The sequence below is a fragment of the Octodon degus genome, unplaced genomic scaffold, assembly GCF_000260255.1.
Source record: "Octodon degus isolate 3935 unplaced genomic scaffold, OctDeg1.0 scaffold00006, whole genome shotgun sequence".
Taxonomy (NCBI): Eukaryota; Metazoa; Chordata; class Mammalia; order Rodentia; family Octodontidae; genus Octodon; species Octodon degus.
This window is the reverse complement of record NW_004524582.1, coordinates 23,665,040-23,672,464: the sequence shown is the minus strand read 5'-3', so window position 1 is coordinate 23,672,464 and position 7,425 is coordinate 23,665,040. Positions and strand designations below refer to the sequence as shown.

The 7,425-nt window shown below is 40.3% G+C and overlaps 1 pseudogene; it reads right to left on the bottom strand.

Annotated features, from left to right (window-relative positions):
- Nucleotides 1–1,683: 1,683 nt before the first annotated feature.
- On the bottom strand, nt 1,684–1,786 carry LOC111812472 (annotated as a pseudogene).
- Nucleotides 1,787–7,425: the final 5,639 nt, after the last annotated feature.

Below are 7,425 nucleotides of genomic sequence, written 5' to 3'. Positions count from 1 at the left end.
TGTCTCTCACTGTTGTGTTCCCAATGTGTGTGTCAATGTTGCACATGATATGGTTGAATCTCTGCATTGAAATTTTGGAAGTGTTGATATTTTCACTATCTTGGCTCTTCAGACCAAGAACAAGGAATATCTTTCTATTTTCTGATATGTTTTTGTTATGGTTGGTACATTGTGTCAACTTGAGGAATCTAGAAGGTTAACTAAGTAACTCAGTGGTTCAACATCCTGGGGTGAAAAAGACGTGGGTAGGACGTGTTCATTGTGCCAACTTGAGGAGTTTAAAAGTTCAAGTAATTGATTCTGCAGGGAAGCAAGGTCTTTACTTTGTAAGCCTGCTCACCTTGTGGAAAAGGAGGGCAGGGAGATGGTATGGGTCTGGGCAGACAGCCTGGCAGCCTATATACAATATAAGGTAGGAAAAGAGGCTTACTTCCACAGCCTCCACCTTGCTCATGATGCTTTTTCTGTCTTCTCCTTCCTTGGATTATTGCCCTGTGCCATGCCAGCTTGCTTTGGAGCCAGTTGATTATGGATTGAAACCTGAACACACTGTGAGATAAATATATCTCTCCTTTCTTAATTTTGGATGTTTTTTGGGGGGCCTGCCCCTTAGCTCAGTTCTTTAAGTTGCTGCTTCAACAAAGCAGTCAGACTCAGGTTGCTGTGGTTTGATCCCCACAGCTCAAGCCAGCCAAAGCTGCCCTGAAGGCATTCAGAGAAAAAAAAAATCCTTCTGCCTTTATTTTGGCCCTAGCCTTCCAAGGTCAATTAATACTCAGGACATATGAGAACTTGTACTGTAATGTCATGTAACTCGGCAGTGTCCCAAATTTTCTGATCAAGGAGATTATGGGGCCAAAGAGGAAAGTGGTCGATGATGTAGAGCGTGCCTAAGGAGAGTCCCATGGAGAGAAAACATTTTCTCAGGCTTTCACAGAGAGCACATTGGCCAAACAATGGCCATGACTCATCCACAGGTCTGACACTGACAAAGGATTTACAATCTGAGGTACAGGATCTCAGCATAAATCCTGAGGGGATTTCACTGACCTTATCAGACCCAAAAACTACAACTCTTGTTGCATAGGTCCTGCTTTACCTTGGTCTTAACCATCCAGCAGAAAAGTATAAAAATGAAGTATAAGAAGTAAAGCCATGCTGTCATGTTGAGCTGTAGGGGACTCAGGTCAACAATTTTTGACATTGTCAGTGAAGCAAAAGACCCAATACTATTATGGATTACTGGACTCTTTTAGAATATTTTGCTGAGTTAACACACCTATAATATTCAAATAATGGAACTTAACAAAAAAGGGGATACAGATGAATGTTCATTTTGTATCTGTGTATTCAAAGTGGTTAGGATAGATATATAGTTACATTCTCTTAATGAATAGAGGGATTTGTTCTAATAGTGTTTGTAAATAGGATATTAGGTCTGCATCTTGTACAGCAAATAACCACTAGGAAGAATGCATGCAATGTGTTAATTATTGAAACTGTCCTAACAATTTGTTTTGAAACTGTCTCAGTGTTATTTGTTTCTAAATAAAATTATGGAAAAAAATTTTGAATGTTGGGTATTTTGTCTCAGTGACAAGAGAAATGTAGGCAACACACCTCTTCAATCTCCTCTTACAGAGAACCTGTACTTTTCAATGTAGAGATCTTTTCCTTCCTTCATTAGATTGATTCCTAAGCATTTCATTTTCTTCTGGTACTCTACACGATCAGAGAAACTTCTCTAGTAACATACTATAGAAATGATCCCTGAAAGTATAGCCTTTTCATTTTCTTCTGATGCTATTTTGAAGTGTGGTTTCCTTTATTTCTCTCAGTGAATTTGTTGTTTGTGTTGAGGAATGCCATTGATTTTTTATTTTTGACTTTGTAACCAGTTACATTGTAAAATCTAGACTTCCCAAATTTGAAGATTCAATCCAAAAATGGACGTCTCAAATGACTAGACACTTCTCAGGTGAAGTACAAATGACAAACAAATATATGACAAGATATTCAGCATCACTGGTCATTTGAGAGGCACAAATTAAAATAATGTTGAGATTATATTTTATGCCAGAAAGAATGGTTATTATAAAGAAGTCAACCAATATCAAATGCTGGTGAGGATATGAGGAAAACTGAACAATTCTCTACTGTTGTTGGGAATGGAGAGTGATGCAACCACTGTGGAAATCAGTCTGGAAATTCACTGAAAAAAAAAAAAAAAGCTAGCAAAACTAGAGATTCCATTTGATCTGGTTATTTTCCTTCTCTGTATGTTCTTAAAAGACTTAAAAAACATATCATAGCAATATGTGCACACCTATTTTTACAGCATCACAATTTGAAACAGCTAAATCATATAAACAGCCCAAATATTCATCAACCAATGAATAGGTAAAGAACAAGTGGTATTTTTTTATAATGGTCTGGTGGTTGATACATTGTGTCAACTTGAGAAGTTGGAAGCTTGTCTGGATTGGCTCAGCAACTCCATGACTCAGGCAGTGGAAGTCCCACCCTAGGACATAGAGAGCCTGCCCTAGAGTGACTTAGCACAAAAAGGATTTAAAAGGGATCTGAGGAAAAATGCTGCAAGCCACTTCCTTGGAAGAGCTCTAGTCAGCTGTCAGCATGGAAGGAAGGGCAGCATTTCCTCTGAGGAGCTCCAGTCTTCTCAGACAGCATGGAAGGAAGAGAAGCTTGTTACACACTGCAGCTGCTGCTTCTCCTTTCGTTCTCTGCTCTTTTCCACCACCATGAACTGTTGCCCTCTGCCATGTGCCAGTCTGCCTAGGTGCCAACACAGTATTGACTGAAACATCCACTAACTGTGAACTACATAAACCTTTCCTGTCTTAATTTTGGGTGTCAGGTATTTTGTCCCAGCAATGAGTGAAAAATAACTGAGACAAATGGAATACTATTCAGTTATAAGGATGAATAACTTAGGGATTTACACGTAAGTGGATGCATGTTCTGGACATAATTTTAAGTAAAATAAATCAGACACATCTGTTGAAATATCACTTTTTTTCTCCATTATGAGAAACCATAAGTGTATGTAAGGACCAAAATATACAACAGATATTGGGAAATGGTGACAAAGTATCCAAATGGAAAGGGAAATAAGGCAGGTAGCAGGGGGAAAAGAAGGAAAAAAAGAGAAAGAAAATTGATTGTGAAGAAAAGGAGACAAAGCTTTTATGAATAAGGAGGGGAAGAAGGGCTGAAAGGAGAGGCAGGGAATTAGCAAACAAAAATAAGAATCAATATATGCCATGTATAGATACAACTTCTCTATGATGACGTGATCATTATATATATTTATTTAAAATGTAGCAATAACATGAAAAAGAAGCTGGTGGAATACTGCTAAAGGTGTCTGAGTCCAACTTTGCTTTTTATGTTGGTTTCCTGTCCATAGTTTTGCAGAGAGAGGAGAAATGTTTGCCTCAAGTTCTGGAAGTACATTTGTTATGAAATTAAAGTTTGATTGTGCACAGATGTGAAATACATACTTGCACCCACTGCATGGTCCAGTTGTTGCTGAAAAAGAAGCATTAAAAGCTGGTGTCAGGGCTGGGGAGATAGCTCAGTGGTAGAAGCACTTGCCGGGCAAGTGCAACATCCCAAGTTCGATCCCTGGTAAAGAAAAAGCAAAACAAAACAAAAAAACTGGCTGCATACTGATGTCTCTATAGATGCCACTTCTCACACAGGTCAATGTAAAGACATAGAGAAGGACTCATGGCCAAGGATATAATGTCCCCAAAAGTGTTGTCTTTACCCATGCATGTCAAAAATGTCAATAGTTGAGCAGTACCCAGAGAATCTGAAAATGCTTACAAAAAATTGTCACTTTTTTTTTTCACCACTTCACCCACTGCATCCCAGGCCAGCCAAAAAGCTCAACAGATCCCCGGGATGCTGAGAGCATCACTGAGAGTGATGATTGAGACTGGGTGTATTGGCTTGTGCCTGTAATCCCAGCACTTGGGAGGCTGTAAATAGGTGGACCACTGTGAGTCTGATCTAGTAGTGAGTCTGTGAACACCCTGTAGGCCCTTCCCTAATATACAAGATAAATAAATAAATAAATATCAGCCACTGCATCTAATGACCTCTGTGACAGTGCAGGGAAGATTAGTCAGCTGTCTGGGGTGTACACACATTCATCAGACACCTTTTAGCAGTTAGGGGACAAGCCTTGTGCTGGAGCTCAGTAAGAATAATACCAGCAAAACCATCAGCAGGTGTATAGTTTATGTTCTTGTTCAGGAAGACACGGTGACAAAATAAAATACTAATGCATAAACATATATAATAAATTCAATCCTTCATTGCTTAACAGTAGTGATTCATTTGGAGATACACATCAGTGGCCAATTTCATCATTCTTTGAATTTAACTTGATTTCAATGACAGAAACCCAAATGACATTCAACATGGCTGCTTGATGCAATAAAGAAAAGTAATGTATTTGGCATAGCCTCATCAGGAGACTAAGTTCCTCCTACCTGAGTCTCAAAGGAGGAGAAATATGTGTTTGGTTCCCAGTTTCTGGGGGCTCAGTGTGTGTTCAGGCGGCTCCAAGGCGCCATGTGTTCCTACACAAGCTGAATGGTTCTGGTGGTGGAGAGCTGCCCGCAGCATGCAGCCAGCAAGTGGAGATCAAAGGGAGGAGCTGAGGAGGAGAACAACCCCTCTACGTCATCCCCCTCACATCCACCCTTCCAATCAGCCCTCGTGTTTGAACCTGAGATTTTGAGTGACATTGTAAAAGTGTGATGTGTGAGACTGCTGCTTGTGTTGCATTGGCCCACTGTTTTATAATAAACTTGAGTCCACAAATAGAAGTGCATTGTGACATAGTATGGTAAAGATCTAAACTAGTAGCATCATCATTCACTATATCAAGTGTTACATGCTACACATAATTATATGTGCGTTCCTTCTACACAACAAGCAGTGCAGCAGGTTTGTTTACACCACAGCATCCCAAAACGATGAGCAATGCCTTGGGCTGTGACCTCAGCACAGCTAAAATGTCACTAGGCAATAAAAAATTTCAGCTCCATTGTAGTCTAAAGGTATCATCACCGTATATATGTTGTCTTCCTGACCAAAGTATTATCATGTGGTGCTTGGCTGTCTATACTAAGAACAATAAGTGAATTAAAGTTAAATTACAGTGAATTAATGTCTACGGTACATTAAAAGTTGAAAATGGTAGGAAGGGAGCAGCAAGTATGGACAGTGGGGGTGCGACGTATTTGCAGTGTTAGGTGGCCGTGTGTGTGTGTGTGTGTGTGTGTGTGTGTGTGTCTTTCAGAAAGAGTTTTCCAAACAAGTCCTAGTGGAAAGCAGGGTGGGGGTGCCACTGGGGTGCAGCTGGAGCAGGGCTGCAGCACCTGTCCTTCCTGGTGAGCGTGTCCCTGCCAGGTGAGCCCAGAGCTTCACTGAATCACTTCCCAGGGGTCCTGCTCTGTAGGAACCCCTCCCAGTTTTTTCCTTTTCAGGTAAGGAAGCTTGTTGTGAAATATCTGAAGCACTTACAGAATGCTGTTCAGCAGGCAAACAGCTTTAGAATGTGACAAACTCCACTATTTCCACAAAACATATTTTTGCAGGTTATTTTTGGCAGGGGCTGGAAACTGGGGTGTTACTTATCCTGCAATGCTGAACTCATTTCTTTTTAAAGATTCAGAAGGCAAAAACCTATTCCCAGTTAATGGGGACCAGCTAATTCCATTAATGACCCTTTATAAGCCTCTGCTTGCTAGAGAGTGTTAACTGTTTAGTAGCAGTCATTTTTAACAAGCCACCATAACATTGCCATTACATGAATTATACATGGCTTATAAAATGATTATTTAGTCAGTGGAAAATTAAATCCATCAGTGTTTTCCAAATCTGAGCTAGGACATTCATCAGAAAAGACTGTTAAATTTTTAATCAACTGTACTGTGGTTGATGTAGCTATCAGCCTAAATTGCTCTTCCCCCGTCATTCCCCCTGTTGCAGAGTATCGTGTAGAATTACCAGCCCTATGATGCTAATTGAATTTTTTCTTGCAAAGATTTAAGACAGAGTGACATGCCATCCAGAATTGAAATAGAAGAAAGAAAACTTGTATGTACATCTAATACACATTAGCCATTACAATGAGAGCAAATTCAATGTTCTAAGATTTTTGAGTCTCTTCCTCTGGACCCTGCACCTCAGGCTGGAGTACACCTCTATCTGAAAGCACACTGACAAAATGCAGATGCTAATATTAGAATTAGGAGATCACATAGTGTGTTAAAAAGTGGTATGTGCTATTAAAAATGGTGCATAACAAGATCCCATGGGAAGAAAAAACACTACCTACTTGCATACATTGTTTTTGCAAATTTAGCGTTTTTTTCAATATATGTTAAATCTCCTGACAATAATCCAAAGAAATTATTATTATTATTATTATTATCATTGATTGAATGTATTTGGTACAAGGTCTCACTATGCAGCTTGGACTCATAGTGATCCTCTTGTTTTCAGCCTTCACAGCTCTGGGATTACAGGTGTGCACCACTCGGTGGCCAGCTAAGTGTGCCTGGGTGTGAGGCCAGCCCTGCCTGTGGGGCTGGGGATCTAACCCCTATCTCTGTGCTAGCTTAAGCAGGCACTTAGTCCGCTGAGTTCTCACGTGGGCCCTACAATATTATCTTTTTCTTTAGGGAAATTTATTTATGTATTAATATAACCCTTTCAATTTGTGTTTTGATACATTTAAAGTAGCATCTTCTCAGGAGAGTTGTCACCAGCAATGAAGGAAGGCAGGGACTATGAGAACATTTTTCTGCCCTCGTGTCTGGGTCAGACACAGCTGGAACTGGGAATCTAGATATCTAGCATCCACCAGTGGCAGGACCCAGTCCTGTACACACCATGTCCTAGAAACTATCGTGGTATGGGTTTCTGTTTGGTTCCCGATAGATTCTGGATTTCTCAGACTTGCCTTACTTTCCACAAAAGTGAGTTTACCTAGATGATTATCAGAAGGGACTCATGTGTTCAAAGCAAGCTGGCTAATCTTATTAAAATGTACATGCTTGTGTCTGTCCTTCTCCAGCAGAGGCTAAGGCTGAAGTTCTAACACATTCGAGGTGAGGTGAATGTTGCAGCACCATCATCTACATTTTGAAAAACAGGATTCAGACCCAAGTGGAATGCATCAAATCTAAGACGCAGTTGTTCTTCGCGTATCTCTCAAATGGAGCCAAAATGGTGTGGGCCACCATTTTTAAGGGACATAGATCTCATTCTTGTGCATTGGAAAGGAGCCCAAGTGGACCAAAGGAAGAAGCACTCATGTATGAATTCTGGTGAGGAGAGTTGTCATCTAGGGAAAAAGGAGACTTCTGCCCACTCATGTGG